The following is a 10,018-nucleotide window of genomic DNA, read 5'->3' on the forward strand; positions in this document are numbered from 1 at the left end:
ATATCTTTTTTTAGTAAAATAGGAAATGGTTATTTTAAATTCTAGTAATATTTCATAATATTACAATTGTATTTTAACTGTATTTTTAAATAAAAGCATTAAAATACTTAAATAAATGCAGCTTTGATAAACAAGAGACTTTTGAAAACATTAATGAAATTGTAGTGTATATGATTCTTACAATGAAATACTTTTTCCTCCGTTCTATTTGTTTAGCATGAGGCCATAATATACTCTATGTGGAGTAATTCTTAATGAAAGGGGCTTTTTTTTAAGACCCATTACAACTCTTCTTCATGTAAAGGAAGTGTTGTTCTTTATCATTCAGTCATATTTACACTGAAAGGCATCAAATGACTTTGGTCCCCATTTTTCTATTTGAATGTGGCTCGAAGCATTAGACACAGACACACAATAGACAAACGTGCTGTTTTCCAAATGGTGGCAAACATAGATGGATAAAAGAAGAGTATAAAAAAGGAATATGTTTTGGCAGAGGCACCTCACTCAGAGGCACTTCCAGGGGACCAGCACACATTGGGCTTATATCCTTCATTGGCACTTATTTCATATTACTGCCATCATTTATGCAACTGACTGTGTAATGATAGCTATGGTTGTGCTGGTGTAAGAATCAAATGAAGCCTAATTGAACTGTAATGACTCTGTCATTCATCAACCATGGATTAGTGGAAGGACTTGCTCTTCTGCCCTGGGGGTTGCTTGCCCCCAGGTTTCCCACGGCATCCGTGCCCCGAATACAGCTCTGTCCAAGTCCTCAGCAGCTTCAAATATCCTGGAGGAGCCCCAATGTGGGTAAAAAAGGGCTGTTTTCTCACATTCTTGGAAGCAATATGGTTGATATCATACAATATACATATTATTATTATTATTATGCTAGCCTATATGTTGCTGTTTAAGCATAAAAACTGGAAAGTTACAAAGCTCAAAGTCTGCTTCAAAAGGAGATATTTTATTTAACAGAAATCACTTTTTAAAAACTACAACAAAAGACTTGTTTGGACTACAACACATATTCTCCAAGATTTAAGACTAACTTTGACTACTGAGATTGCTCTCCTTAGAGTTAGAGACTGATCTGATCATTGTTGTACCTCTCTATCAGTGCTATTGGATCTTAGCACTGCATTCTACACTATTGGCCACAATATTTTTTTGCATTGACTAGAAAACCTAGTTGGCATTAATGGAAGTGCATTAGCATGGTTTAAATTGTACTTATATAACCGCCATCAATTCGTAGCAGTGAATGAAGAGGAATCATATCGATCACAAGTGCAGAATGGAGTACCTCAAGGCTCAGTACTAGAGCCGTTACTCTTCAAGCATTATATGTTACCCTTGGGAGATATCATCAGGAAACACAGTGTTAGCTTTCACTGTTTTGCTGATGATACTCAGCTCTATATTTCTTCATGTGCCGGCAAAACTTACCAATTAAAAAAATTAACAGAATGCATAGTGGATATAAAAAACTGGATGATGAGTAATTGTTTTACTGCTAAATTCTGAGGTGAAAAACAGAGGTGTTAATTATAGGACATAAAAACTCTGCATGGACTAACTTAGAATGCTGTCTAAGACTTGATGGCTGCTCTGTCATTATTCGTCATCAGTTAAGAACCTAGCTGTGCTATTTGATAGCAATCTTTCCTTAGAACGCCACATTTCTAGCATTTTTAAAACTGCATTACGACCTATGCTCTCAATGTCAAATGCAGAAATGTTAATCCATGCGCTTATGACCTCAATATTAGATTATTGTAATGCTTTTTTTGTATGGTTCTTCTGCACGCTTAATAAACAAACTCCAGCTAGTCCAAAATGCAGCAGCTAGAGTTCTTACTAGAACTAGGAAGTATGACCATATTAGCCTGGTTCTGTCAACACTGCATTGGCTCCCTATCAAACATTGTATAGATTTTAAAATATTGCTTATTACTTATAAAGCCCTGAATGGTTTAACACCTCAGTATTTGTTACATTATAGTCCTCCACGTCCACTGCATTCTCAAAACTCTGGCAATTTGATAAAACCTAGAATATCAAAATCAACTGTGGGTGGCAGATCCTTTTCCTATTTAGCGCCTAAACTCTGGAATAGCCTACCTAACATTGTTCGGGAGGCAGACACACTCTTGCAGTTTAAATCTAGATTAAAGACCTATCTCTTTAACCTGGTTTACTCATAACACACTAATACGCTTCTAATATCCAAATCCGTTAAAGGATTTTTTGCGTTCTTTAATTAGGTAAACCGGAACTGGAAACACTTCTCATAACACCCGATGTACTTACTACATTGTTAGAAGAATGGCATCTACGCTCATATTAATCTGTTTCTTATTCTGCGGTCACCATAGCCACCAGATCCAGTCTGTATCCAGATCAGATGGTCACTGCAGTCACCCGGATCCAGTATGTATCCAGCCCAGATGGTGGATCAGCACCTAGAAAGGACATCTACAGCCCTGAAAGAGAGTGGAGACCAGTACAACTAGATGAGCCCCAGATACAGATCCCCTGTAAAGACCTTGTCTCAGACGACCACCTGGACAAGAGTACAGGAAAAGATGATTCTTCTGCTGCGGCCTGGAATTGAAATCCTGGTTTCGTCTGGCCAGAGGAGAAATTGCCCCCTGACTGAGCCTAGTTACTCTTTTGTTTGATACAGGATATGTGAAAAATAATGTTTTTTTTTAAACAACTTACTATGAGAGCCTTTTTTAGTACACCCCCCAAACAAAAAAAGAGCATAATAGGACCCCTTTAATTAAAACATTAGGGCCTTTTGCACCACAGGAACCTTTTCATATTACCAGAACTAACCGTGGAACTACACACTTTTGGCCGTTGATAACATGATTTAAAACACAGTGTAACATACTGTAAACATTGTGTCAACTTATTTCGCAAGTATGATGAACAGCGATAAATATACAGATGCTGTGCAGGCATTTGTAGCAAATGTAGCACTGCCAGTTGTCATTGGAGATTCTTAATTCTCCTTTCTGTTCTTTCAATCGCTTTACGTATACGTCGGCATTCCATGTGCAGTACTGTGACCCGTGAGACACAACAAAAACACAGCTCCGATTACAGTGTCCTCCATCCTCCTGTAGTTAACGTTATTCTTCTTTGTTAACATTGTTGAAAGCCGTGCACAAATGACATTGCCATTGACCAGCTTACATCATGTCCTAGTACACATTGTTGGTGCGAATGCAACCCTTTACATGGTACTGGGAAAGTTCTCATGAGAAGCAATATTGAATATTTGATCGCCAAGAGATTTACCAAGCTGTCATTCTAACAGTATACGTATATACAAGTTAAAAATAAATGGAGAACATGCCTAAGATGGATATAGGCTAACATTACAGCAGTTGGCTCTTTTAACACACTTTAAAGAAGGGATGGCTGTTTGCTTCAAGTGATAGGCCAGGTAAGTGAAATTAAAATTGTTGTATTAAAATACAATTAAAATTGTTGTGTGTAATTTAATTTACCTTTTCTGACTAAAAGCAACCAAAAAAAAAAAAAAAAAAAAAAAAACAGACCCAGAAGAGAAGACAATGCTGAATAAAGTCGTAATCTTGGTTATTTTTGGTGGACCAAAATGTATTTTCGATGTTTCAACAAATTCTAACTGACCCTCTAATGTCACATGGACTACTTTGATGATGTTTTAATTACCTTTCTGGACATGGACAGTATACCATACATACATTTTCAATGGAGGGACAGAAAGCTCTCAAACTAATCTAAAATATCTTAAACTATGTTCTGAAGATAAACGGAGGTCTTAAGAGTTTGGAACGACATGAGGGTGAGACATTAATGACATAATTTGTATAATTGGGTGAACTAACCCTTTAATATGTGCTTAATTATTACTAATAAATGGGTAATATTCTAGTAATATGCACGCTAATAAGCAACTAGTTAAGAGACCCTAAAATAAAGTGTTACCAGCTTATCATTATTTTAAATGTAAATTTTATCGCAGACTTGATATGATATTGTTTATCACCCAGTCCTAAGGTTGAGGTTTTGGTAAATCTTTAAGTGAAGTGTTTACTTGACAGATAAAACAAAGGACTTAAAGTTGGATCTGACACCTTCTTTTATGTAACTCTGACACATAATTTATGACTTTACTTTTATATTTGAAAGTGGAATGGCAAAACACATCACTGAAGGGAAAATTCATCAGATAAGGCATGGCAGAAAATTCATCTTGAGATCTCGCTTTGCGTGTCATGTCCCCAGAGGCAAAAACATAATGTGAACAAGATGTACAGGTCTACAATCAATAGACATATGTGAGCTAAAATCTCCAGCGATCGATTTCACACATAAAAAGATTTTTGCGAACAACGTGTATAACTCATGTAACCTTTGCAGACCTGCCACTAATTGCCAGGATAGGTAAATGTACAAACAATGTGATGTACAAATGTTTCTCCACCATTTTGTTAAGGGTCTGAGAGTGAATCGTGATGTAATCATGTGCATGATGCATTTGTGCACCTATTTCCATCCTTTTAACTTTGTTGACCCCATCACACGTTGTCTATAGCTCATGGTTATTTGTCCAACATTAGTAGCTGTAAAATATCAGGTTTCATTTGTTCTGTAGCTGCTAAAATATGAGGAATGTCAGCATCTCACTTATGTTAAAAGAGAGGAAGGCTGATTGTGAACTATGGTTGGTTTTAATGCTCGGGGTGTGATTTATCTTTGACTGTTACCGCATAGCCTCCACACTCACCCCAGTCTGTCAGACTGTATTGTGAGGGTCTTGTGCATGTCACTTCAGCTCAAGGTCTTGAAAGAAATGAAGACAGATTATTCTGGCACCTGAGCAGAGTGCTTTTTTTATAATAAAGGACAGGAAGGAAATCGCAAGCTCAGCGTCAGCAGCCAAGCAATCCACTGATCCTAACATCTCTTAGTGTGCATTGTGGGAGAACACTTCTGGGTCATTGTCCTGTCTTTGTAGTGCAATCTGTTATGGATTCGTGCCACAGGAAATTGTATGCTTTGTAAACTGCACAGATGTTGAAATCACAAAGTGCCTGTTCCCAGAATGTGGATGAATTAGGTCAAATGATGTTATCTAGACTTTTATTTTGTTCTTTGGCAATGAGTCAAAGTGAAGCCACAGTGTAGTTGTGGTAAGGAACAATGTTGAATACAATCCTGTTATTCCATCTTAGCCCCTGAGAGTGCAAGATAAGCAGTAATTGCCTATTTACTCATCAGAACCCTGGCTGAACAGGACAGTGGTATCTGTCTTAGGCTTTTGCCATGACTGGCCACCAAGAGACAGCTATGAGAGTAAAAAATAAATGACATGGGGAGGAGCCACATCTTAGACTGTGATTACAAAACAAAGCAAGGCAAGGCAAGTTTATTCATATAGCACATTTCATACACAATGGTAATTCAAAGTGCTTTACATAAAAGAAAGTAAAATAATCATGAAGAAAAATAATAACAAAAATAAAACAAGCAATTTTAAACTGTTAAAATTATTACATTTACTTAAAATGAATTTAAAAACAGTTAGAAAATGATTTTACATAGAAAAAAAACTGTGAAAATATAATCCAATCAGTTCGGACATTGCACAGTGCTCATTCAATAAATGCACAGCTAAACAGATGGGTTTTGAGTCTAGATTTAAATGTGACTAGTGTTTTAGCACATCTGATCTCTTCTGGAAGCTGATTCCAACTGCGGGCAGCGTTGTAACTAAAGGCGGACTCCCCTTGTTTTGTGTGAACCCTTGGTATTTCTAACTGACTCGATCCTAGTGTTTTGAGTGCTGTGTTAGGTTTATATTCAGTGAACATATCTGCAATATATTTCGGTTCTAGGTCATTTAGTGACTTATATACGAGTAAAAGTACTTTAAAATCAATCCTAAATGTAACTGGAAGCCAGTGTCAGGACCTGAGGACTGGTGTGATATGCTCAGATTTTCTGGTTCTAGTCAGAATCCTGGCAGCAGCGTTCTGGATGATCTGCAGCTGTCAAATGGTTTTTTTGGGAATGCCAGTGAGGAGCCCATTACAATTATCCTCCCTGCTGCTGATAAAGGCATGAACTAGTTTCTCTAAGTCTTGACTGGAAACAAAACATCTAATTCTTGCAATGTTTTTTAAAAGATAGTATGCTGATTTAATTACTGCTTTGACATGACTACTGAAACTAAGGTCTGTCCCCAGAATCCCACCAAGATTCCTGACTTGATTTTTAGTTTGATTCCTAGAGTCAAGGTATGCATTCACCTTGAGAACTTCATCTTTGTTTCCAAATGCAATGACTTCACTTTTTTCCTTGTTTAACTGAAGAATGTTCTGGCACATCCAACTATTATTTTCATCAATGCATTGGCAGAGGGAGTCAATGGGGCAGTAGTCATTTGGAGAAAGGCTTGGTAAATTTGGGTATCATCAGCATAGCTGTGATAGGCAATTTGGTTCTTTCTCATTATTTGACTTAGTGGAAGCATATACAGGCTAAACAAGAGCGGTGCAAGAATTGAGCCTTGAGGGACTCCACATGTCATGCACGTTCACTTATGCTCTTATGCTCTTCTAGACTCACATAATAGCCTCTACCTTCTAAGTATGACTTGAACCATTTGAGTACCATCCCAGAAAGCCCAACCCAGTTTTCCAGTCTCTCTAGTAGTATGTTATGATCGACATTGTCAAACGCAGCACTGAGATCTAGCAATACCAGCACCAATATTTTTCCAGAGTCACAATTTAAAGGTGCAGTAGGGAACTTTTGTAAAAAAGTTTTTTTTACATATTTATTAAACCTGTCATTATGTCCTGACAGTAGAATATGAAAAAGATAATCTGTGAAAGAAATCAAGCTCCTCCCAGTGGTCCTATTGCCATTTGCAGTTACAGACCGCTCCCGGTAAGAAATCAACCAATCAGAGCTGCGGTCCGTAACCTTTTTTGTGTTCAAAATGTAGAAAAATGTATATAATAAGCGAGTACACCATGAATCCATTTTCCAAACTGTGTTTTTGGCTTGTCCTGAATCACTAGGGTGCACCTATAATAAGTGTTTATATTCTGACTATTTTAGATTGCGTAGGGGGTACCGCGGCGGAGTAACCCAGTACCTTTGTGATTCTTCATAGACATAAACAGAGAGAAGTAGTTCCGGCTACGATGTTCTTCCGCAAGACGCAAGCAGTTCTGTTTATTAACCGCTAGAGCGTCAAAAGTTCCCTACCGCAGCTTTAAGTGAATATCATTTATTATCTTAATGAGTGCTGTCTCTGTGCTGTGATGTGGTTGAGTTAAGTATTTGTTCAGCTCTGTGGAATACTTGATTCTGATTGGTCAATAGCACCATCCAGCGGTATGTTATTCCCAGATAACAACCTCCAAATTGAATAACACACCACTCATCCGGGTACTACGAGTTATCTTGGCCAGTACTACATGTATGCTTAATGAGTCACTCCACTATCATTGAATGTCTGGCCCCATCTTGTGACTGAAAACATTTTACCACCGCGTGTTACAATGGAAGACTTCAGAATTAATTTCAACATATATGGTAAAAAAAATCTTTTTAGCCGTGTAATAATTTGTAATTAAATTGCTATTTACAAATTACAATTGTAGCTCTAGACAGGTACCTATGGCTATGATTTTAATACAATTGTCTGAGTGATTTTAAAGTCCCAAGCATTCAGAAATCATGCAAAAGAAAATTAAGCAGTTTTACTATGATAAAACCATGGTTAATTTTTGTAAGGGGTTGTGATGTCCAAATGATTTTGTTGAAGAAATTATAGAGGCTGTGTCATCTTTAGCAAAAATGTGGCCTAAAATGAAAGATTAAGTGGATATTTGAATTAAATCTTTGGTCAATAGCCTAGGATATGATCATCCTGTAAGTGTAACATCAACAATTACCAGGCCTTTGGCATCCTTTGCCGGCATTTGTAATAACATGTAATGCTGAAAAAAAAAAAAAAAAAAAAAACTATAGACACCATCACAAACTTAATGTAATTGTTTTACTGGTTATAATAGGATTGGTTTTAATAGATACTGTAAATGACCCTTTTGGTTACAACTGATAATTTGTCACCTTCTATTGGTGGCTTATTAAAACCAATAAATCCTAATGGAATATGTCCAAAACCACTACAGAAAACCATTTTTTTTATGGTTTTAATGTTTAAAGTTGATGGTTTGTAATGGTATTTGTGATGTATTTGTAATTCAGTTGTGATGGTATTACCAATTTCTGTGATGATTCTATGGATTTTTTTTTTCAGCAGGGTTGCCTCTTTGTTTTTATATTATGCATTTTAAGTCATTTTAAATGCTTTTGTTGGCTTAGCTTTGTTTTTATAACCACATTAAATATAATCATTATACTTCTTTGTAGATTATTATTTGAAGTAACAAAACCAATTATTATTTTTGGGGTGTATTTAGTCATGTTAAAACCGTGGCTAATCTTCTTAAGGGAATATGGAAACTGGGAGAGAATATTTACTGAGTGCTGCCTGGTCTCATGACATATATTTACCTGGGTGCACTTTTCAGTGTTACACGATACGTTCCAAATAAGTACATATGCTGCAGTTTCCAAAATAAATTAACACTAGAGGCAGCATCTATGGGTTTTTGTGGGCAGTATGTTAGTTTGGTAGCTCATGGAGCATGGACATGTACTTGAGAGGCGAGGAGCACTGGTTCAAATCTTTGTACAAAGCAGTACAAATCTGCATATAAGAAAGTTGAAATGGCATGGTTGCATCAACAAATGCATTTTTATATCAGTTTCGGGTAGATTTAGGGTTGGGTTTGGTGTAGGGCATATTTCCAACACAATAGAGCATGACCTTTTAGAGACATTCCACAGATATTTGAATTCTGAACTGCCGGATATTTTACAAACTTCTTTAAACACCTCCCCTAATGGAATCCCCACCACCATTTTGAAAGGCGTTTCACATTATCAAGTGAATGAAGGAAGTTTAAATGGACATTCGACCCCTCAACCTTGACAGAGGGAGCGAGTCAGCTTATGTGAGTACACTTGAGGCAGCTACATATACTGTACCACATTGCATTACAATAGTGAAGTCACAGCAGATCACGCGTAATTTAGCCTTACCCTCTAGTGCATGACATGAATTATTTGGCAGATAAGCACACAACACTTGTTGAACTTTAAGCTGTTTGTTACACAGTCACAGTTTATATACATATATATTATTAGTTTTTGTTTTACTTTCTGAATTTTATATTTTACTAGTTAATTGTTTAATTTCCCAATGAATTAGTGTTTTGGACATGAGTAAAATATCCAGTGACTCATATTATGTAATTAATCAATGTAACCTACATTATGAATCATCAAAAAGTTATAGCTATACTAAACTTTTGTTTCATGTTTAATATTACAGTAAATCATCAACAGTCTGGATCAGTTTTATTGTAAATTCAGTCAACAGCAGAGTTCAGCACCTTATTTTGTAATTACTCAGGTTGGAAGGAGTTGTGTAATGACATTGGAAAAGTCTAAGCTGAAAGCAAGCAAGCCAGAGATATTTCTAATCTGCAATTATGTGTTTACATTTGAGGAGGAGCGGTGATATAGATATTAACAGATAATTACCTGTCTGAGTCTTGAACAAAGCTTCGTTTCATTCCTTTGGTCTCATTTATTTTGAAGGTTAGGAAGTTGTTTAATGACCTGGAAAATTTCTGAAGACTTTATCTCAGTTTGTTCCATTGGTCCTTGCAGTTCAATTTGTGCCCTATCCGGCTGCCTTAATTATATTTATAGGATGCTCTTGTTGTTGGCATAAGCTAAGATATGGGCTTTCTGTGACAAGCCACATACTGTAGTCATTAAGGTGTGTAGAATTGTTTGGAAAAACATGACAAGGGCAACATTTAATAATTTGAGAGCATTTGAACCCACATTAGTATTC

This window comes from Carassius gibelio, chromosome A12 (genome assembly GCF_023724105.1).
Source record: "Carassius gibelio isolate Cgi1373 ecotype wild population from Czech Republic chromosome A12, carGib1.2-hapl.c, whole genome shotgun sequence".
NCBI classification, from domain to species: Eukaryota; Metazoa; Chordata; class Actinopteri; order Cypriniformes; family Cyprinidae; genus Carassius; species Carassius gibelio.